The sequence below is a fragment of the Solanum pennellii genome, chromosome 7, assembly GCF_001406875.1.
Source record: "Solanum pennellii chromosome 7, SPENNV200".
In the NCBI taxonomy this organism is placed as follows: domain Eukaryota; kingdom Viridiplantae; phylum Streptophyta; class Magnoliopsida; order Solanales; family Solanaceae; genus Solanum; species Solanum pennellii.
Window position 1 is genome coordinate 44596792 of NC_028643.1, and position 25976 is coordinate 44622767.

A 25976-nucleotide genomic window follows, 5' to 3' on the forward strand; every position below is an offset into this window, starting at 1 on the left:
TTATAGAAATTTACATGATTAAATGAGCTTAAACAAGTCATAAGATCATATAAGAGTTTACATACATTGGGGTCTATAATTATATCGGGATGTGTGAGGATGAGTAATGGTTATACAATTAGTATCCTCACAATAAGGTTAACCAAACACAAGTATGTTATAAGGATCTTATTTGTTCAACCACAGTTCATTCTCATAAATCTCTTATTATTATACCCAATTTACGCAGACTCATGTATGATCATATGATTTGTTTAAACTCATTTATGATGTAAACTGCAATAATTTATTTTTTATTAGTTAATTATTCTCTTTTTAAAATTCTACTAGTTAAAGTCTATACATGTGTAATAGTCTAGTAAGTTTATTACCGATGAAGGTCTTAGTATAGGCTAGATTATACTTAGTTTAGTCCTCAACTTCTTATAGTCTAACCTATCATAAGACCTTCATCCATAATTAACTAACTAGATTAGGATACATATGTTTAGATTATAACTAGTAGAACTTTAAAAAGAGAATAATTAATTAATAAAAAATAAACTATTAAAAATTTATACAAATAAGTAAGTTAAACAAGTCATAAATCATATAAAAGTGTACATATATTGAAAATAACGATAAAATAAATATGACGATGAATTGTGGTTGAACTAATGAAATCCTAACAAAACATACTTGCACTTTAATAAACATTATTTTGAGGATATTAAATGTATAACCACTATCCATTCTCGTAGATACATGATCGTCTTTTCTAATTTACTTGAACTCTTCTATGACCATATAATTTGTTTAAGCTCATTTAGCTGCGTAAAATTTTATTAATCTATATTTTCATTAATTACTAATTATTATCTTTTTTGACATTATGCTCGTAAGAGTTATAAATTCATACGGTATGTTATTAATAAAGCGTGAGTCGTGAAGTATAGATATACAATTAATTCAGTTGATGGTCCTCAATATAATATATCTTTGTTGTTATTTATTTTTTTGTTATATACTAATATTTTGTTTATCATTGCACCAATCATCATATTCCTTACAAATGATGGAATGTGAATCTATACGTTCCATCATCTACCAACCACATGAGAAAAATTAATTATATTTATGGTGTAGGATTAACAAAATTTAAATATCCACTTTTGCAACGTAGTAAAGTACAAATCAAATTAAATTCAATTGTAATATCTAAGTTATCTCTCTCTCTATGTGTGTGTGTGTGTGTGTATATATATATATATATATATATATATTCAATTTTAGATAACTACAATGTGTCGAACACTTAATATTAAATAACTACAATACAATATAAATATCCACTTTTCTGTTTGTTCGAAACGATCTTCTTCTTCAAATAGCTCTATGCTAGTCCAAAAGACTCTTTTTCTAATGAATAAATTTTAAAGGAATTATAATCAACCACTTTTTTTAAATTTGGTTTGAATCCGCTTTCTCCAAAGAATCTCTTGCCAGTAGCACTGAGGGCACGAGCTAAACTAAATTGCACTGCAACTTTGGCTCCTTTCTCAATTGACTTCATTTGATCAAGCTTATCACCCTTTCAATAGTGATTTTCTTATTCTTGATCACCTTGAGATATAAAAAAATCACAATATTGAAAGACTTTTATCCTTTTTTTATTCTTAGCACATTGCAACAACATATAATAGATCATTTATTCATTGAATTTTAAGTGTTTCAGCAAATTTCTCAAGTGTTCAAAACATATTTGCTTGGAATCAACATAATATTTTGATCAATTAAATTTTTTCAAAAATGGTCACGATAAACCGTCATCCTTACTATTACAAAAAAAAAATCCTTAGTGATCAACTTTATTTTACTTAGTGCTGCAAGCAGTATAAACATATTCTTTAATGATTTTCTAATTTTACAATCTATAAGCAAAAATAAATTTGTAGTGATTAATTTATTGATCACTAGTGTATTAACTAAAACAGAATAGTACATATTAAACAGGCAAAACAAGGTACAATAATTCTAGACTAAAATAATGCAAAAGAAAGCAACGAGAACACCACTATCGTCGACTTAAACGCAAAAAATAATAATTTAAAATCGATAAACAATATAAACATAAAAGTTCAAAAAAATATAACCATTATTCACAACAAAACACAATTAAAGATATGAAATCAAGAACACGAACTCAACATATATTAATTTTTAACAATTTTAATCAAGAACAATCAAATTTTCAAAAAAGTTCAAAATTCATTAAACTAAAATGCAACAAAAATAGAGTAAAATGGATCTAAAACTGTCGAAAAAAGATAAATGAACTTACCTGAGCACAAGAGGATGAACGCTTCAACTTGGGAAAGAAGATCGGAGAAAAAATAATTCAACTATTTGAGATACTCAAAAAAATAAGGAAGAAGAGAGGTTGAAGAAAAGAAAGAAAAATTGTTGAATAGTTAAATGAATTTAAAAAATGAAAATGTTTGATAAAATATAAAAAGGGCCTTCATTGTATTTTTATTAACTTGTATTTATCCCCCAATTTCTAAAAGTAAAGAAAAGGTCTTTGACCCCACAACTCAACCCCACTTTTTCACTTTTTTTTACCTAACCCTAAATATTAAATAAAAAAGAAACTAAGTGGCTATTGTGCAAATTAAGTTTTGAGAGTATCCCCCATTCCAATTAATCTCCTCCTTCTACTATATTATTCGCGTACCCATTTTACCTATAAATTCTCTTTTACTATCATTTTTAATGAATTTATTCATCCTGAATTTTTGCAATATCAATTCATGTGATATTTTCTTTTTCTTTTTAAACAAAGGTGATTCTATTGGAATATATACTGCAATGATGGTTCCATAGAGGATCATTTTATTTAAAAAGAAGTTCAATACAATACAAAGGTATGTTATATGAAGCAAGATCCTCTGAGGTGAAACGAAAAAATATCCCAAAATCTATTAGGGACAGCTGGAAGCCTCTCTACGATACTAACGATTTTAAAGATAAATCTACAAAATGTTCAAATAATCGAGAATTGAGAAGTGTGGTGAAGGATCTGGTCCCTCACGCCGTATTGGAGGCTCCCGGACTCACCGAGAACATGCAAGACAAATGGTACAATCATCTTCATTTTGTCAAGTTATAGTTTTTTCAAAGTTAATCCCTATATAATAACTTTGATAGATGTGATCTCAATGTTAGGCAATTGTACTTGGACGGCTACCTCATCCACACAAACTTTTGAAAAGGACACATACAAAAGGAAACGATGAGTTTGTGGATCTGAAGTCTAAGAGCACATATGTAAGTAATGTCAAACATTGTTGATTATCTTTCTCAATTTTTGTTGATGATTTGCTTAATTATTTGTCGTATTTATCCCAATCATCAAGCACATATTATAATATTGGAGGTCAACAACGAGGAAGTTTAATGTTGTGGTTATATGAAATTGAATCTGAGATCCTTGCATGTCTATATATAAGTAATAAAGGGTATCTTTATTATTACAGAAAATTGTATAGAAATATGTTACTGTGAATCATAAAAATATATTAAGGACTAATATGTGCGCACTTTCTTCCGTATTTACAATTTACTTATTAAAAGTTATATTCTAGCCTTTTGAGTTTGTTCATAGACAATAGGTTCCCATATGTAGCTTCCACTGGCTTTATTTTAAACTGCTTTTCGTGTGTCCTCCTTAAGTACCTTCTCAAGAACCCTCTTTGTTTGTCAAACTCGCATAATATTTTAATTTATAAATATTCTTGAATCCTACTAGGCTTGATATTTGTATTTGTTTCACAAATGCGAAAGGTTCTTTATCACTGGTCTGCATCTCAACCTGATAGCTTCTTAGGAGAACGTGTTAGCAAACACGAATTTACTGCATGACCTAACAAAAGAGGGTGCCTTTCAAAGTGTATGTTATTGTTTAGAAATTTTTGAGGGACAGATAACCCACAAATAATAGGATTATCTAGATGAATATTATCCAATGTGCCAGATGTTGTTGTTGCTCCTCCTCACCTGCTATTGAAAGGAGGATCTGTTCTATGATGGTGTGCTTTCCAAGAAACATGTTTAGTATTCATTGGTAAATGTATCCTATATACAAATTTCAGTTAACTGATAGAAATTCAGGAGTCAGAATTCTATGATTGCTTTGATCTCTAGTATTATCCCTATCAATAATTAATACTTGGGAAATTTGGAGAGTAAGATGTGGGATGAATTATAGTACTCAAAAGATGTATGTCAACAAGTCTATAACTTTTTACTCTAAATGAAGTAGAAAAATGGTAGTTCCAGAAGATCAACTTGAGACCCAATTGGGAGGAGATAACTTGAAACTTGGACATAAACATTAGGATTGATAAGACTATTTTGTACACTGAATCCAACATATAGGTATTTGTCAAATACATGCTAATTTCACTTATAGAAATGATAAGTTTGGTGGAGGGGGTACTAAAAAGTGGGTTGAGGGCTCTATTTTTCTCTTTCGTATCAATAGGTGTGTAGATAATGGATTCAATCCTGAAAGTGATTATAAGCATCTAATTAAGGCAAGTTAAGGGTAAATGTAGGCTCCTTGGAGTAACATGGAAGTTAATGAAGACATTAAGAAGCTTAACATGTTTACATGGTTTCTTAGACTTTCTTTTAATTTAATTTATTAATGGTTTCAATAGTCATACCTTGAATGAGCTCTATATCCAACTGAAGGCCTACATGAACATGGATAGATGAAACTAACACTAAAACAAAAACAACTTTTAGCGGCATTAAATATTGACACTAATAAAGAGTGCTAAAGTCTTTACCAGCATTAGTTAAGTGCCATTAGAAGCAATACTGCTAAAGGCTTTAGGGACATATACAAAGAGTGACAATTGCCACTAAAATATATATATATATGTAGTGGCAATTAAGAATTAACTATCGCTAATGGTCATTTTTGTTGTGGTGTAACCAACCACTCATATAGTAAAAATTAATAATGCGGATATCATATTTTGATCCACTTTAAATCTTCTAATTTGTTGGTAGTCACTAATGTAGGCCTCTCTATCCCCTTATCAATGATTTTTATCTCATCTCTCCTTGTAATTATGAAAATTTTATTATCTTCAAATCTTACTAAGAATGACATTAGTTGCAAGGGGATCTCAAAGATCATTGTATAGGTGATATCAATTCTACCTTTATTCAATTTTTTATGTAATGCAAATAATAGAAAGTAAATTACCTTACAAAGAGATTAATTTTTCCGTGTCAAAACATAAGAAGAGTTTTTGTAGAATGTGATGTAATGACTTTTAATGCCATTAACATCTAGTATGAGATATACAAATTAATTCTTCACTTTGAAACTCCTATATAAGCATGACATTTGTGAACATTAGTAGACACCCAACTAAAGGGAAAACAAAACATTTCCCTCCTCTCTTCTTATCCTTAGAATATTTTTGGGTGATTGGTTTTAAGAAACCTCCAAACTCTCACCTACGGCTGCACGTGTTTGAGAGTAACTGTAGAACCTTGGAGAGCGACCGACTATAACAATTTGCACCGTAATCGAACCGAAATCGCTTTCAAGACAGTTGTTTGTCACGATACGATGTTTGTGATAAGTTATTTATTAATTTATAATTTTAAATGAATATCAATATTGTATTATTTTTTCCAACAATTTGAAAGCGATTTACCAACATACAATATTTATAAATGACTATTTCTTTGAACAAAATTTTTAATGATTTGTCAAAAACTTGAGCCTTTGAATGGAAATAATTTTAAACGATGGTCACAAGAACTTTTAATTTTCTTTGAACAATTAGAAGTTGATTATGTTTTATTTAAAGAACTTTGTATGAGTGGTTCTAACACCACTACTAATTCTAGCAATGTTTTGGTTGTTGATGATGTTGTCAAAAAGAAGTTTGAAAAGGATAACAAACTTGAGAGAGGACATTTGCTAAATCATATGAGTAATCCTTTTTTTTTTATTTATTTTCAACCTATAAATTTGCTAAAGAAGTATGAGATAGTTTAAAAAATAAATATGGTGCTGATGATGCAAAAAAAAAAAAATGGTGTCAGTCAGTGGATTAAATTTCAAATGGTATATAATAAGCCCATAATGGAACAAGTTCGCAAATATGAGAACTTGACAGGTGATGTTCTCAACAAGGATATGAAGATGTGTAAGATATTTTAGGCTAATGTTCTGCTTGAAAAATTTTCACCATCTTGGAGTGATTATAGAAATCAATTCAAACATAAGAAAAGAATTTAACTCCAAGAACTTATTAGTCATATGAGGACTGAAGAGGCGAACCGTCTCAATGTAAGATGGAAGAACTTTCTCTTAATTTTTCTAAAGCTAATCTTGTTGAATCTTTTGGTACTATTGTGAAAGATGGGTTCAAAGGCAAACAAAAGAAAGTATCGAAAAAGGAAAATATGAAGAACAAAAATCAATTCAACAAGCTGGAGAGTCAAATTCAAAAATTTAAGGTTTCTTCTTTTGTTTATGAAAAAGTTGGTCAAAGAGCTGTCAAATGCTATAAAAATAAAAGGGCAGAACTCAAAGAAGGACAAAGTGATATACAAGCTAATCTTTCTGAGGATAAAGTGATTGTTGTCGTTGAGGCAAATCTAGTGACTAACAAAATTGACTGAGTTCTAAATACGGGCTCCTCAAGACATTTCTATGTCAATAAAGAGTTATTACATGACTTTGAGGAGTCCACTGATGGAGAGTGTGTGTATATATGGGTAACTCCACTACTGTTGTAGTAATGGATAAAGGAAAAAATTTACTTCAATTAATTTCTGGAAAGACATTATCCTTGAACAATGTTTTGTATGTTCCTCTCCTCCGTAGGAACTTAGTTCCCGCAGCACTCCTCAACAAAGTAGGCCTTAAACTTGTTTTTGAAGCTGATAAAATAATTATTTTTCGTGGAGGGGACTTTGTAGGGAAGAGATATCTTAGTGGATGATCATTTGTAATGAACATTGTTCAAGAGATTGTCAATAATGTAAGTATTTCAAGTTCTGCTTATATTTTTGAGTCTATTAATTGGTAGACTAGGTCATGTTAATATTGCTTCTATTAAAAGACTAAGAAAAATGAAATTAATTCTTCTGATAAAAATTGACGAGCTTTCTAAATGTCCTGTGTATGTAGAAGCAAAGCATACCAAGAAACCTTTCAAATATATTATTAGTAGAAAGACTGAATTACTTGAACTTATACATTTAGATTTAGCAGATTTCAAGTACACTGTTAGAAAAGGTGGAAAAAAGTATTACATTACTTTTGTTGATGACTTTTCTAAATACACTAAGGTATATCTTCTTAAGTCAAAAGATGACATTGAAAGCATGTTTTTGAAATTCAAAGCAGAAGTGAAAAATAAATTAGACAGGAAATCAAGAGATTTAGATCTGATAGGGGGTGAATATAGTACTAAAACACTAGAAATTTTTTGTGAGAAAAATGGTATTATAAATGAGATTAGTGCTCCCTATGCTCCCCAACAAAATGGTGTAGCTGAACGGAAAAATAGAACCCTTAAAGAAATTATGAACTCTATGCTTTTAAGCTCTGCTCTATCTGACAATATGTGGGGAGAAGCAGTTTTGTCTGCATGTTATATTCTTAATAGAGTCCCGCATAAGAAGTTAGACAAAACCTCATATGAATTGTGGAAAGGGTTTACTCCTAACATGAAATTTCTGGAAGTGTGGGGGTGTTTGGCTAAGGTTGGTCTACCTGATTTAAACGAGTAAATGTTGGATCTAAGACTTTTGATACTTTCTTTATTGGTTATTTTTTGATACTTTCTTTATTGGTTATGTTCAAAACAGTGTTGCATATAGATTTATGTCACTAAGTAACCATTCTATTTGTGAATCTAGCGATGTAGAAATTTTTGAGCATATTTTTCCTGTAAAAATTTATGTGTCAAGTGATGTGCAAAACAGTGTTTCTACATCTACATCAGTTATTCTCATGGTGTGCCTTCTTTGAATGTTATTTGTTGACATTCCGAGAGAGGGCATAACGTCGCGGTGACTCAATTTAAAAGGAGTTAAAAGAATTTTAAAAGGGTAAAAAAGGTTAAAGGAAAAAGGAATTAAAGGGAGCCACCTAATTTTTAGGAAAACTAGGAAATCAATTAACAAATTAACTTAAAAGAAAGTTTAAGAAACTAATTTGATTCAAGGTAAGGAGTTTAAATTATTTCGAATAGAAGGAGTTAGACATCCTTCGAAATCCACAACTGTGGCACCCGACTGATTCATTTTTTCAACCTGAGGTGACAAAAATAATATACAAGTATAATGAATATGCGATATATGAATAATAAAATAAAGCAATAATATAAGAAACGACCTAAGTTTTGCCCATTGTCAATAATATAAATAATGAATAAGATATGATTCGAACAACTTCTTTGGGAAGCAACTCCGTGTACCTATAAACACGTAGTAAAAGTGTTAGTAAAAAATAAATATGAATAAAAATGAACAAACCAAATAATAACTTAAAGATAAAAATTTCTCTTATAAACATGGAAGACCTTGGAAACCAACGCTAATTCTTCATCGGCTAACTCTAACGATTTCTATTTAATATGACCTAACATCAACAAAACATAACAAGTTATTCCAAGAAATCATGGAAAACAACAACCCGTAATTCATAAGGCAATCAACAAAACTAAAACAAAATAATTGGAAATGGAAACAACAATAGCATAATAAACAAAATTAAAAAGGGAAACTTTCACATCTAGCCACTTAAAAATAATAAATTACTCTCCATATTATATTTTGATAATTATAATTTGTGGTTGCATGTTATATAGAGCAGAGAGGCGATCGAAATTGGGAGAGAGAGAGGAGAGAGGCGAGAGAGGGTGAAAAGAGTGGGAGAAAGGTGAATTGTATATGTATATTGCTTAGATAATTTTATATTATACATATGTATTTGTATATATGGCAAGAGAGATTGGGAGAGGGAGGAGAGAGGCGAAGCGAGATTGGGAGAGGGAGGAGAGAGGCGAGCAAGGAAAGAGAGTGGGAGAGAGGTGAATTGTATATGTATATAATTGTATATTATACATATATACATTTGTATATAGGGCAAACAAGATTGGGAGAGGGAGGAGAGCAGTGGTGGACCTAGGATTTTCGTTCAGGAGGTTCGAAAAATAAAAATTTAAACATGTAAATAAGTCTATCGAAATGCGCCCCTTTGAATTTTTTGAATTTAAAACCACATTTTTGGCTCGTTTTTAAAATAAAAAATGCTTGAAAAACAGAATTGATTTTTAAACAAAAATAAACTGAAACTATAAAAGAAAATAAATAAATGTTATTGTAGGGATTTGAACATGGGGCATGCAGCATAAAATTTAGGGGTTTACCATTGAGCTATCTATTTTTATTTGTTGTTGAGGGGGTTCAAAATATATATATATATATATATATATATACAGAAAATTTATCTTATATATATCGTGTATTTTTTGCTGAGGGTGTTTAGGTGAACATCTTGAACCCAACGTGGGTCCACCCCTAAAGGAGAAAGGCGAGCGAGATTAGGATAGAGAAAAGAGAGGCGAACGAAAGAGCGTAGAGAGTGGGAGAGAGGTGAATTGTATATGTATATATGTTAAATAATTATGTATTGCACATATGTATTTGTATATTCTGGCAAATTATACATATACAAACATGACTAATTATACAAATTCGAAGTCAACCCACGTAATTAATGTATAATATTAATCGCGAGTGATAATTATAGCAAACTATAACTATGATGAGTACTTAAATAGTATAAGTTTGCTTTGTTGTGTAATTTTCCCAATTAAAAGTAACTAAAAAATAATAATAACAATAAAGGAAACTTACATAAATATACTATAATAAAAAAATATTCACCATTTATAGCAATAATATTTTTTTTCACTTGATCAGTTTAATTCATTTATAATACAAGTTTAATACATATTATAAAGAACAATTTATCATTCACATATAATACAAATTTTAATGCTGAATAATATATTTATCACACATTTTAATACACTTATAATACAATATGACAATTTTTTACCAAACAAACATTATATATTTCAAAAAACAATTATAATTCATATATATTGTATACATAATTCACTTTTAATACATATTACATATTTAACAAAGCATTGCTATAAATAATAATAAACAAAAATTATCACTTAAATCAGTAATTATTTTTTAAAATATATTAGTTTATGTAATTTTTCCTAACAATAACCCATCAAAGTTAAGGCAACAAATAGTTGACTAAGAATTTTAAAATAATAACAATAAATTGATAAATATCAAACAACTAATATTAAAAATACACTAAACATATATATTAATTAACTTTTAGAATTACATTAAACTAAAAACAAACCAAGGAACCTGGTAACTGGCAAATTCTTAATGTTAAGAATAAATGCAACCACTAATTTTAAATAAAATAAATAAATAGAGTAACCACTATTACTAAATGAAGCAACCCCTTATCATCAATAAAGATAAGAATAAATCACTACCAAAAATTCAAAGAGCGGTAGAAACAATTAATCAGAAAGAAACATAAATGGGACCAGAAAAGTAATGCTTATTCAAAAATCATTAACAAGTCATCAGTAATAGTGAACAAAATAATAACAATTATAAACATAATAATACACAGTAAATACGCATCAAACAAAACCTACCCAAGAGAAATGCAAGAACATCGGTTATGGGTTAAAAATCGTGAAGTTTGTTACAAGAGATCAACTCCGATCAGATCTGAAATGGAGACAAAGGAACACCGCCGGAAATGGAGTTCGAAGTTCGGGGTTGTGCTGATTCGTGTTGCTTCGCCTGAGCTTGGAGTTGCTGGTGAAGAGGATGGAGTTTGGAGGTATAGCAGCGTGTGGGAGCTGTTGGACCTGCAAAATAACAGGAAAAAAAAACGTAAAAGGGAAAGGGGAACGGGTCTGTACGAGCTGTTGGTCGCAGCAATGTTGTTTCATCTTGGAGCCAGCAGGAAAAATGGAGAACGTAGCGGGGGTTGATTCTGGTCATTGCTTCCTGCTGTTGGTTGCTGGAAAAAGGTGGGTCTGGTCGGAGATCGTTGTTTGCTGGTGGTTGGGACAAAGAAATGGGTGTCCTTTGGTTTTGCCGAAGCGAGAAGGAGAATGGGAAAGGGGTTTTATCAATAGTGGTCGGATGGATCTATTGCTTTGTTGATGGAAAAGAGGAAAGGAACGGCTGATGTTTGTTTGCTCTTACGGTGGAGCTTGCTGGTTGGGTTTGAGGCGGCTGATCGGAAAAGGGAGGAGAAGAAGGAAGAAGATGATAAGTCTGGTTGTTTCCTGGCTAATGCTGGAAAGAGAAAAAAAATAAAATGAATGGAGTTTTGGGTGGTGGACTCGCCGGAATTTGGCGGAGCTTCAGTGGCTTCTCACCGGAAAAATAATTAACAATAAAAAATCCCTCAAACCCTATAAATCTAAAAATACTCTTAAATTTTATCCATCATCTTAACTTAACAAGCCAAATATTCTATATATATAATATAGAGAATTGTTAAAAATGGGTCTAAGTTATGGGTTTGGATTCGTTGTCCATTATTGTTGATTGATAAAATATTTCTGTATGCAAGAATGAATTCTTAAACTGTGCAGAATGTCAAAATGAATATTAACAATGTATAATAAAATTAATAATATAAAAACGTAATAGACGTAACAATGACATGTAAAAAATGTAATTTTACAGAAATAATGATTTTATAAAAACTGAAAAAATATTTGAACGTCCAGTTGAGACAAAATAATATAAACAGAACAACCGATAAAAATCTCAATACTTTAAGAAAAAGGGTGATTATCAACAAATTGCATTAAAATGACAAAACATGTATTTTGAAGTATTTGAATTAAAATACTCAAAAAGTATTAACTTTAGAACAATCAGACCAAAATTTGGTGTTAACATTATTTCAACTGAGCATGAAAATGAACGTAGAAAAAGTAAAAGACGGTTTTTTGTCCTAATTTTATCACTACTTTCTTAATTGAAAATTTTTATGTTAATGTTTTAAATGATGAATTCGTGTCTATCTATTTAATAAAAGAAGACCCTAAAACTTGTGATGAAGCAATGCAAGCAATAGATGTTATTGTTTGGAAAGAAGCTATTAAAAGTGAATTAGACTCTATAGTTTCTAATCACACTTCGAACTTGTATGATTTACCTAAAGGTTGTAAACCCATAAGTAGCAAATGTATATTTAAGAAGAAATTGAAATCTGATGATACAATTGATAAATATAAGACTAGACTTGTGATTCGAGATTTTAACCAAAAGAAAGGTGTTGATTACTTTGATACTTATTCTCATGTGACTAAAATAACGACCATTAGGACGCTTATTGCTTTAGTTGCAATTCATGATTTAGTGGTACATCAAATGAATGTGAAAACAACATTTCTAAATGGTGATTTAGAGGAAATGATCTATGTTACTCAACCTGAGGGTTTCGTGGTTCAAGGACAAGAGGATAAAGTATGCAAATAGAGAAAGTTCTTGTATGGGCTATATAAGTAATGGTGCTATTTCGTGAATGTCTTCCAAACAGACTTGTACAGCACGTTCTACCATTGAATTGAATTCATTGCTCTCAAATTGACAGGGCAAAAAGCTGAGTGGTTGAGAAATCCTTTGGCGGATATGCCACTGTGGGGAAGACAAGCATCACCAGTCTCTCTTTCACTGTGACTCACAAGCACCAATTGAAATTGCCAAAACTAGTGTGTAAAATAAAAAAAAGACATATTCGCATCAGACATGGTGCAATTAAATAGTTGTTGAAATTGGGTATTATTTTCTTGAAATGTGTAAGATCCGAAAGAAATTTGACAGATCTTATGACCAAGGGATTGACAAGGAAAATAATCCTTGAAACGTCGAGGGTGATGGGGCTAACGCCCATTGATTGAGGTAATGTGGTCGACCTGTTACACCTCAATATACACCACATTTTCTATCCCTATGGCGTGAAATAGTGTTTTATAAGGTTGAGCTTATATTTCTCTTAATGATTTTATAGTCGTAATGTGGTCTATTTGAGATAGACTTGATGGAATCACCTACGTGAGTGTAAAGGTGTGGTCGCCTTTTATAGAAGACTTGGTCGTCTTTCTAGAGCATTCATAAGACCCAAGGTGTGTGTGCATGACCATAAAATCACTTTGTATCGCGGAGGTTACTTAAATTTAAGGATATTGCATGTGTTATGAGGGTCTCAATTCATATTCGCTCAGTTCTAAAGTAATTCATTTTGTGAATAAGAAAATGTTGTCTCATATCACTACGTGTCAATTCAAATGGAAAGCTAATGACCCTTAAGTACATGTTTCTTCCTTTTGTCCAAAATCTGTTCTTACTCTTTATCTTTGCATTAGTGGGGGATTGTGATTAATTCTACCTTTATTCATTTTTTGTGTAATGCAAAGAATAGAATGTAACTACGTTACAAAGAGATTAATTTTTTCATTCCAAAACATAAGAAGAGTTTCTGTAGAATGTGATGTAATGGATTTTAATGTCATTAACATTCAATATGAGTTATACAAATTAATTTTTCACTTTGAAACTCCTCTTTGACAAATCCTATATAAGCATGATCTTGTGAACATTACCAGACACCCAACAAAAGGGAAAACAAAATATTTTCCTCCTCTCTTCTTATCCTTAGAATTATTTTGGGGGATTGAATTTGAGCAACCTCCAAACTCTCAGCTACGAGTTCACGTGTTTGAGAGTAACTGTGGAACCTTGAAGAGCGACCGGCTACAACGATTTGCACCGTAGTCGAGCCGAAATCTCTTTCAAGGCAGTGGCTTGCCACAACATAATATTTGTGATAAGTTATTTATTACTTTATAATTCCAATCTAATATCAATATTGTATTATTTTCCCAACACTATCCATATCTTTTTGGAAGATGAATAAAATACTTGATAAAAAAATCTCCAGCTTGAAGTTGCATTTTGAGACACTTTATGAGGCCAATATTTTTATGTTTTCTAGTTTGTGTGCAGTCAACAAAAAAATGAAGGAAATCGATGTTCCTATCGCATAGTCAAATTCGTTTGAGTCCATATGGACATTTGGTACTATAAAATAATTATAAGGATTCTAAATCATAAATTTACATCTAACAGTTATACCATTTTAGCCATGTAGTATTGTATGAAAATATCCTAGTGATATAGTGTCTTGTTTGACTGCTGCCTTGATGTTTGAGTAATCAATGACAAAACTTCTAGTACAAGTGTCTACAATCGTGCTATAGTATAGTAATCCAACCAAGGGTTGGAGTCGTGTCACAAGGGAGTGGTAGTGAGAATTTATAGAAAAGCAAAACTACGTTCTAACTAGTTATAGCTAAATACATCAACGAATAAAAACATTTTAAATTAAAGATGGGGGTGACTCAAGCGTCAAATATCAAGAAGGGTTTCGTCACAAATGGAAAAAATAACGAAATGAACAAGAGAAACTAAGCAATGAGAGGGGAATTATTGGGATATAATAAGAATACAATTTAAGCTAAATTGTTGGGTACATGCTTTCAATAGGATATTTATAGAATAATCTTGACTAGGCTAAGCTTCAAGATGGATAGTCTCTCTCTCAAGCAACTTACCCCGTTTCAAATGCGTTTCTCTTGGATACCCATTTGTCGCATGAAGACCAGCCTACACCTTAACCCACTCACTCTCTCGAGCTGAGTCTATGGGAATGAGACTAGGGCACACTCTCTCGAGTTGAGTCTCATGTCGACCCACTCCCACCGACCATTATTAGTAGTGTTAGTTTAGAAACTTCTCTCTCGAGCAAACCGAAAACACATAAATAAACTTGTATTTGCAACTACAGATTCATTAGATTCATCCACAACTATTAAACGAATTACAATAAAACTACAATTAATCTATCAACTAGCCAGACCCAACAATCTTAACCCATATTCACAAAATCACACCCCAAGAATTAGGGTTTTAGCTAGACATAAACAAGAGGTAGAAATTTATACCAAATTGAACATTCATTCAAGTAAGTGCGAAGATTTGAGTTTTGTTACAACCCAAGGATTAAGAAATCAAAACACCCAAATCCAAATCCTTAGAATTGAAACCCTTTTGGTGTTCAAGTTCTTCTCCGAGAACACCCTTTTGGTCTTCAAGCTCAAAAACTAACATAAAACTAGAAAAATATGATAATAATGTATTCTAACAATAATAGTTCGATATCTAATCTAAAACACTCAATAAGTATTTATATTTTTCACAGAATAGTGTTGATACGGGATGCTCGTCTGCATTAATCAGAATCGGCGATTCGTCCTTTAATCTCTTCATCGTCGTCTTCTGCGTAGTCAATCATTTCTGTGTTTTGGATCATAGGGCAATAAGGCACTGCTTTGCGAACTTCTCGCTTATGCACCAACTTCTCCTTTCTACAGTCGATTTGATCCTTTCCTTTAGGGCTCAGCATACTGGAACAAAATGTTATCTTTAGACCTTCATTTCTTCTCTATTTCATCCTATTTTTTGCCAAGTAGTGTTGATACTTTGTCTCAAATTCAAAATAGCTGAAACTCATGGTTATTCATTAATAAATGACATAAAACAAGTAATTAAGGACACTATTTCTATCAAAATATAGCCTAATTGAGTCCAATCTGGGGACTCACCAACACTCCCAACTTAAACTTTTGATTGTCCTAAAATAAAACTTATGGTCAACAGTTTAAAAGTATGTCTTAAACAGATCTATACAAGATAAAATCATGAATCTATACAACAAAATTCAAGTTTCTTATGCAAGGATCAATCATGTACCTAATGATTCAAGTTGCGATACACCAATATCAAATATTTTCAAGCTCGCAATCCTTTCTTCAAATGCAAGTTCAAGCTCAACAAAAGCATTCGCATGCTCTCACACAACTGATGATTCCATTCTCATATACATGATGCACAATTATTTAAGATTAGGGAATCAAATACAACACTCACTCTCAAAAAGAAGAACACAATGCATGCTTTCACCCATAGGTTTGCCCGTATTTTCCTATCCACTTTTGTTTCAGGTTTCTCAAGATCAAAAAGGTCTTTTTTTAAGGCTTATAATGGGTTTGAATGCAAATGTATGGTCATTTAGGCTCAGTGACCATGATCAACATAAGATGTGTTGCTCACAACACTTCCTTTCCTTTCCTCTCATCAAATTCATTAGTGTTTACAAGTCATCCCTTTATTCACTTTCCCATAATTTGTTGGGAACCCCCTTTTTCTTTTTGTAATTTTCAAATTTATTTCACAACTTTTATTTTTCATTCTATTCTCTTTTTTTTTTTAATATGGAGGCGTCCCTTTTTTCTAAACACAATGGGTAGACGGGATCTTTAATTTCTTGCACTTTCTTGACTTGCTTTCTCTTTTCAACACACCCCCAACATAGGATTTTGGCCTATGTTAGCTATGCTATTAAGCACCAATCTAGAGGATTATGGGTAAAGGGTACATATATAATGGTGTTGTCAAGTTTCTTCCAAAGAAAGGTGTGGCTCAAGAGTGTTCAGGAGATGTACACACACTCAGAAGGTAAGTCAGAAAAAAGAGGTGTAGGTCAAATTAGTTCACACGTTGTGAAGTTGTATAAGATCATATCAAGAGAATGCTTAACTTAGTTAATAAAACAAAAGGGGCAAAATTCTAGGTGTTGTAATGCATGATTCAAGGTAAGCTTATCACACAAGACATCGACACTAAAGTCAAACAAGACTCCACACTTTTGCTGGTGTGCAATGGTCATTATAAGAGAATTGATTTGACAATTGACCAATCACAATGAAATGCAATATTTAGTCACATATTTTCTATGCAACTAAATTTGGCCTCGTGGTAGTCGTACATTCATGTTCTTTCAATTGTGATATCTATTCAAGTCATCAGTATTGATCTAAACGAGACTTAAATTTTCCTAACAACAACCACGATTCAAGTTCATCTAAGAGGTGGCGAAAATTTATGAAAAATTTAAAAATTTTTGGAAGGGTAAAAATCATTTTGCAATAATAACCAAAAGGGATCCATAAGCTCAATCATCAACAAAAAACAGGTAAAACACAATTTGAAAAACAGAAAAGCCCAAATGTGAACACAAAACACAAATATTAACGCAAACAGTGTGTGCCTCTGTCACATCCTGAGACCACACCCTAGAAGATATGACACTCTGAGAGTGCAACCGGCGTACTTGGCCTCTTAGAGGTCTTGTACAAGACCTTCCGTATCGTTCATCGCGTATAAACATATAAACAGTAGTGCAGGATTAAAAATTTTCGCAAACATTCTATAAGTTTTTAAAATATCTTTTATATAAAACTCATAGGAAATACTAAGTCTCATTTCATCAAATCATAGACACAAGAGTACTTTGGGACACGACCCATACACAATAGAAATAAGTACTACTAAGTCTATTACAATACTTCAATAAGAGAAAAAGACATCTATGCCCTCGAGTCAAATGAGGACATACTTCATATTGCTTGAACAATCTTCTTATCCAAGGTTAGTTCTCCAAAAGCATCATCACCAATGAATCACTTTAGAGATAGATGAAAGCATGAAATTCGTACAAACACATGTACTAAGTATGACATAATTCATAAATATCATGAAAACGGACATATATTGGAACTATGCATCTATTGATTTAAATATCATAATATAGTCATAACAACAACATTTAACACCTTAGAGACACATAAGAAATTAAATCACTTAAACAATTTATGAAATTTTTAAGGAAACCTTACAGTGAACTATGTCACTGTTACAGTGAAGCTCCTTCACTATACAATAAAGTTTCTTAGCTTCACCATAGACACTTTATAGCATGTAATTCTCTCACTAAAAGTTATTCTAAGACTCACTTAAGTAAGACAAAGAGAGACCACTCATACACCCTATCTAGGAATACCTAAATGATCCTTAAGACCACCCATAATGAGATACACACTGACAATACAACAACCACATGAACATGAGATCCTCCAACCAAAGGTGATCCTAAGGTTCACTTGAGTGAGTTGTGAAGCGACCGCCCATACAATCCCTTACACACACACTTAAGAGATCGTATAGACTAACTAATATAGAACCATTATCACTTAATACAACAATATATAGATGATATGACATTCTCTTTCCAAAGGTCATCAAAAGACTTACACAAGTAAATCAAGAAGATAACGTCCATGATTGACCTCTTCAAGATTACCTAAATAATCTTTAAGACTACCTAAGACTTAGATCATGTCTACATAATAAACCAAATACCCAAACTACAGTCATTCTTAAAACTTATCTAGGTAAGATACGAAGTGACCATTCCTATTCCCCCTTCACACCTGAACTAGACAACCCTTAACTACTCAAGATAAGTACTTATTCATTTAACCTACTTTCTTAATAAGTCATTACATTCATTAGTTCATTTAAGACTCATTCATCACATAAGGACATTCAAGTAATGGTCCTTGACAAGACCTAAGGACTCTCACTAACATCTTCAAAGCCTATTGTGCAATGTCTAGATAGTGTCCCATACCACCACCTAAACTTCATAGAATTTCTCTAATGCTAGTAGGTATCCCACATGATGAGAATAGGCAATGAATGACATAGACCATGATAGATAAACATGGAATCTGGAGTTCTAACCTACTCCGATGAGGGTGTTCTACTTGCCAAGGGTAGAACTAGGTCACATCCCATATAGGCACATGGTTAAGGAATATGAAGGAATTTTATGTACTCTAGTCTCATTCTCAAGTAGATATACATTGTACTCTAGTCTCCATCTCAAGTATAGCTACTTCCCATAACATACTCACTCGATGCTAACCTTTGTTCTCATAGAGTAATTGACATTAAAAGATCACATGAAGAGGTTCTATATGTAGTTCACAACCCAACCACATTCACCCTACCAAAGAGGTCCTCTAGAGCTACCTTACAATGGAGACAAAGATAGCTCATCATGACTTTCCTAAAGATGATATCATACTGTTTCAGCCAATCACACTTAAGTCCATCATTCATTACATGAAGAATACCATTACGGGTCTCGACTTCAAGGTTCATAACCTTACCACTAGGTTTAAGGTTCCACGTACATGACCTTCTTAACATCATTTAGGGGATCACATATCATTCATTCATACATGACAAGGTTTAACTAATCTTACCTAGTCAAGATATATCATATTCACATAAAATTCATACACGTATCAAGTATGGGACACAAGTCTACCAAAACAAGACACAACATACTTTACTTTATTACATATAGCATATCATTCTTTGAAGCACTTATCAATGACCCTTATCATCTTTATGCCATACTATACATTACTATAACATCATCAATATAACCATTATATACTAATATAACCAATTAGGAATAATAATGCATCAACTCTAAGACTACACATACAAAGACATCTATTGATAGTCTAACATGATTACCTAACAACATCAATAGAAGAACACATACTTTCACATTACTAACATGCAGGTAGATATGATCATAATTCACATAATCAACTACACAAATCATCATAATACTTTAAGTAGTAACGAGAAGGCCATGATCATCATAATACATAAAGTAACGCCCACAAGGCCACATCAATTGCAAGTAAAGAACATAGCACCACCACCATAAGTGGATCATACCAATCACAACATAATTTAAAACTAATTTAACATAAAATAAAGATAATTATGGAAGAGTACCACCAATACATTCTCACCCCTTCAATCCATAGCTAAGTCATCCAATTCAATATCATAAGACCCTTACCATGACCATGAACATCAATTCAATACAATTATCATAATACTATATGAATCTAAGTCAACTCAATATAGATTTATCAATCTAAGACCAATTAGACATCAATTGAATAAAATTCTTACATTATTCAATATCCCGTAGAAAACTACACTAGAATTCATAAGCATTAAGTCAATATCACTTAACCCATAAAGTAGTCAAAAACTAGGGTTCATCAATTACATGGGTTCATAGGTTAATTGAGTTAAAATCATCTAATTACCAACAATTCAATCAATATTCAATGCTTTAAAACCTTTAGTCCAAGAACCCATGGATAGATTTCAATTTTGAAACTCATCTTTTGATTAGCCTTTGAAAATCACTTTGAAGATTGGATCCTTGATGAATAGAGTTTCATGGATCAAAATCCATACCTTAATGATGTTAATGCACGAAATTGATGAAGAATCACCACTCAAATATCCAATCCAAACTCTTCCTTGAGTTTTGGCTTCAATGGAGTTCTAGAGGATTTCTTAGGATATGTTTGGGTTTTGATTTTTGAAGAATGAATTCTCCTAAGTGTTTAAGACTTATAAACATGTTTAAAATACCCAAAGTATCCTAAGTAAACGCTATTTATCTTATTTGGACATGGGATGAAATTACCATTTCACCCCTTTCACTTACAGTGAACTGCGCAGGAAAACATCTCATTGATGGTTGCCAAACGATTGGCCATTTCCCAACCAACGGATCGTCCTATTGGTCCGTGGTTTGGGAATTAGGCTGGTCCTTAGCTGATCTCCTCCCACGCATAAGTATAAAACTACGCCCCCACCTACGGGGCATCAATTGACCCACGAGTTGTCGACTGCCATCCGTAGATTGGGCTGGTTTTGATAGCTTTGGCTCTTGGGTCGGATCCTTCCTCAAGGACCCTTGGATGTTCCTTGGGGATGTTTTACCTGACGTTTCCAACCTGAATATGTTTGTATACGAGTTTAGGACCTTCCATATCAATTTCATCAAAAACAAACACGTAATGCTTGACAAAACATGCCAAAACACACAATGTCATTTCAAGGCTAACCTTTCGAACGTCATGGACGTTCTTGGACGTTTGACCTCCAAACATCACTAAACTTGAAAGACTACCTATAAACACAATAATAAATCATATAATTTCCTCGTTAACTCATGAAACACACATATAGGCATATAACCATACATGAGGTGCATAGGTGACTTAGTGGTTGAACGTCTTATTCGTCCCTTGACGTTTCACTTCCAAATTACCTAAAACTATAGACACTGCCTCAATACCACATTATAGATAAATTTAGGACCTTAGACACTCATGAAAATCATGTTAGACTCTAGCTTCACCTTATTCATTTCCGAGGTATTATAGCCTCACCCCACCACAATCAAAATGTTTTGTGCTTAAATGCTAATAAAAGTATCCCAGAGTAAATATATAATAAGATAGAGAGGGAGGTAAAGAAAGATCATGTGCAAGTAGTATCTTCCTGTGGTTTGGGCCTTAGTGGATGCTGTAGCATTTGGTACTTGGGGATCAGAGCCAAGAGTATCCTTAAAAGAAATAGCAGTGTAAAACCCTCTAGTGGTTGTTGTGGATGTCCCGACTACTAATTTCTGGGTACCTGTTGCACAATAGTCTCCACCAGATTTGTCAAATTACCAAATTTGATCTCCATCTCTTGTACTGCTATCATCTTCTCGCCTGTCTCTGCCTCCAATTCTTCATCAGTTGTGCCATCAATCTGCACATCTTCGTGGGAACCAAAGGAATCTCTGAGGTCTCAGGCGCGTCAAATTCATCTATATTCTCTAATAGAGAACTGATGTTGGTAGACTTTAGGTAGTCTACGTGATTCCTCGGGTTTGTGAGTTCGACTTTCAAAGACGCTACCTCGAAGAATATCCCTTGTATGTTTTCACAGGTTTTGACTCTCAAAGCCTAGGTATCAATAGCAGACTAAAGGGGTATGAGGGAAAAATGAATGGAACTCAGGATTTTTCCTAGACTTGATCTCTCTAGTCTAGATGCCCATGCATCAACTGATTGCTCTAAGTGCCCCATATTCACAATCATGACCTTAGTAATCTTGGTCTGCTGGGAGGAAAAAGAGGCACCTGGGACCTGTGAAGAAGAGGACGGAGTAGATGTACCTGAAGGCTTAGAGGTCGGAGTGGGTAAAGGTTTCTCTAATGGTAGCGGGTCTAGATCGACCTCTAGAGTACTGTCCGCTGGAGCTGCTCTCCTCCTATCAACCTCCTCTCGTGTGTATTCAGTTTCTATACGCCGGATGTCAGTGGAGGAAGATGGGATGACCTCACTATCCCTAGTGGTGTTCGAAGGTACTCCAACATGCTGACACAACACTTAGTCACCAATATTTGTATAGGCAGAGAATTCAGCTTTTATTTATCCCTCATGACCATCTCTTCTGAAATCAACAGCCCAGGTTGATACATCTCCTAGAAATGATGAAACCAAGACAAGATACTTTGGGAAGATGCAAGATGTATTCATTTTGGGATGGCATAATACTGCTCCTGATAAATCCAAACGTGAACCTGACAGCGATGTTCATGCCTCTTTTCTCAAAGAGCTACTACCTCGGAGTAGCGGCAGAAATCATAGGGTTCAACGAACCCTACAAGTCATCTATGGATGGAACAATAGAAAACCCCTTATAAGGACGTATACGTCGTTAATATACTCGTTGGGAACTTCACCTCCTTACCTCTGACCATGACCAACTTTACCGGTCTAAACTTGCTCGCTTTCTTCTGGTTCTTCGAAACCAACTCCCCATAAACTGTGTAAAATTCCCTAACCCAGGAGGAATATAGTGGCCTCGGGACTTCATGAATTGCTCGAACTCATGGTAGCACATGGTGTCCTGAACTTTGGGATATTTAGCATAGAAGACCATTTTACAGTAAGTTCCAAAAACATTACAATGAACCCAACTTTACAGTGAACTCAATCAAACCACAACATAGTCAATTCATTTCCTTTGAAGTTTTCTTAACCAAGTTATCATAAGATTCACTAAAGTAAGACATGAAGGAACCGCCATACACCCCCTTTAATACACACCTAAGTGACACTTAAGACTACAAACCATAGGCTTACCTCACACTGGAAGCAAGTCCACACTCTAGATTAGACATTAGAATAACATTCATACATTAAGAACTTTATGTGAGGGCCCTACTCCAATGGGACTTGTAAGTTACACTAAGTGAAATGTGATAGTAGCATCTCATACTGCAACTCCCACTTAGTTCTCCTTGAGGATTCCCTTGGATCAAGCACACTACATTAGTCATTAATAACTTCATAATATAAAACTTAACTTTAACATGCGTATTTAACATTAGACCTTAAGTCATCTAACTTCATTTGCAACACATGATATCTTATTCATACACTTCATATAAAACACACCAAGACTCCCATTTCGGAAGGTCTACTTAGTGTAATGGATAGATAGCGTTCCATACCACCACCTACCCTAAGTAGTACCTTTTTTTAGGAGACTTAGTTCATACACTTCATATAAAACACACCAAGGCTCCATTTTTGAAAGGTCTACTTAGTGCAATGGATAGATAGCGTCCCATACCACCACCTACCCTAAGTAGTACGTTCTTTTAGGAGACTTAGTTCATTTTTTCTTTTGTGGTGGAATAGCTTTAACCAACATAGACCATGAGAGCTAGACATGGAATCTTGATACTGCCCTTATCGGACGAGGGTTCCCCACATGCCTAGGGTAGGGTCATTTTCTTAGCTTTTATATGGCTTTTCCAATAGATACACCTATATGGGCGCATATTTAAGGGATAAGGATGTTGCTACTGAGTAACTCATTCTCTACTAAAGAGGAGTACTCATATCAATAGGTACATTGAAATACAACATCTCAACTCATGAAGTGTAACCACCTCTTCTTCATATCCTATCGATGCTAGGCATAACTCCCCCACTGAGTCTTAAACATTCTTAACTATAGGCTAAGGTATATCTAATTAGCACTACATCTCAACTCACGAAGGGTACTTATCCCTAGATGTCACATTGGAATACCACATCTCAACTCACGAACAGTATCCAACCTCCAAATTATGGTAGAAATATCTTGGCAATAGTGAGGTTGCTACTAAACACGTCCATCTCAACTCACGAAGTGTTCACCCCAAAACTCCCCTTTTCATTCACATTCTTTAGCTTCATTCATTCATTCACTCTAAGTGTGAGTGTGGGTGTACATGTGAGAACACCTTTCACATAATCACGATTTTCATTAACATCGAATTTAAACATGCTTACATCTGTATTCATCATATTTCACATTTAAACATGCTTCACATATTCATGTAGTTCCTTTAGACATTATTTCTAGCATACTTCACATAACAAGCTTCATAAAGCACATCAACAAGTACAACATCGTTATCATCATACTTTACATAATATGCCTTCATGGCCTTATTCACAATACACATGTAAATTCACATTCATATATTCAAGTAAACACCGCCACCAAAGGTGGACCATACCACTCAAGAGCATTTCATAATAAGAGATAAACAATGTAACCGACTTACTATTCATCAAAACTTCCCACACCTATTCATAATTTATCCAACAATTCATCATAAAATAGCCCTTAGGGCAGTATCTAAACTACATTTAAACCATCAAGAAACCATAACCCTAACATTTACTAATCATGCTCATTAAACCCATTTTATAAGCTAAAAGTTGATAAAAAGCATAAACATGTTTTCATTGGGGTTTTGACATTAAATAATCATTTAATACTAAAAACAACTCATTTTAACCATTAAAATGTTTTCATAAAAAGACCCATATTTAGAGTCAAGGAATGAAAAAGTTTGAAGTTTAAAACCCTTTCAGAAATCTCTTTCATGTGGCTCGTTGAATGAAAGAAGGTTCAAGGATGACTACCATACCTCAATGAGAAGGAAACCCAGTAATTTTTTATGAAGAAACGTCCACCACCAGGCCTCCAAGCCCTTCTTTGAGTGCAAGCTTTCATTTAGTTTTGAGAGAGTCTTTCTTGAGAGAGGGTTTTGAGTTTTAGGAAAAGACGTATAAAATTAGGTTTTAGTGTTTGAACCCTATTAATATACCTAAAAGACCCTAAAATATTCATACATGGTTCATAAAAAACTTGGGGTGAATTTACCAAACACCCCAAGCCAAGGTAGAAAAATTACATCTTTTTGGCAGGCCACCTACGCCCTTCACAGATGGGTCGTTGCCCAATCGACGTCCCTTAAATGGGGTGCGTCGATTAGGTCTGAGTCTATAATTGGTGCAGGCTTTGCTAGCCTTGCAGGGCCAGTCGATGCCCAAGGTCGACGGGCTGTTGGTTGACCAGCGGTCCGTCCCTTGTGGCCGTCGATGGTCACTGCCTGGCAGCATCCTGCCAAATGGATGGGGTCCTCTTCTAAGGCCCCTCGTGGGTCCTAGGTGGGGTCGTAACCGAACTTTAAACCCCTATACAAAGTAATCTAGGTCTTAAGAACATCCCACATCAATTTTGATTAAAAGAAACACGTAAAACTCACTAAAACACATGAAGACACAGTATCACTTTCTAAGGCACACCTTTCGAAAGTCATGGAATTTTGACCTCCGAACGTCACCATACTTCACACACTGCCTAAGAACATCATTGTAAACCAACTTAAAACAAAATTAACTCATGAAACATTTACGAAGCTCTAGTTCACCTTAGTTCGTTTTAGGGAATTAGATTGTAGCTGATGAAACCCCGGTGGATCAGGGTTGAGCTCTATCTCGGAGCCTATTTTGTCGGTGAATGAAGGGTTGATCATCTTCAGGCTCAAACAACTTAACATCAAACTCCAAAACTACTTCTTTCTTTGCTTAATGTTTCTTCCTCTCGCCATTGTCTCCTAG

General features: G+C 33.5%; 1 long non-coding RNA gene across 4 annotated transcripts in view; it reads left to right on the forward strand.

Annotated features, from left to right (window-relative positions):
* The first annotated feature begins 2674 nt into the window (after positions 1-2674).
* LOC107025368 overlaps positions 2675-25976 on the forward strand; it is a 32187-nt gene continuing 8885 nt past the window's right edge. For all 4 annotated transcript variants that reach the window (XR_003579156.1, XR_003579157.1, XR_003579158.1 and 1 more), the window contains exons 1-2: positions 2675-3117; positions 3205-3306. This is a non-coding gene — a long non-coding RNA (uncharacterized LOC107025368). The remainder of the gene's footprint in view (positions 3118-3204; positions 3307-25976) is intronic.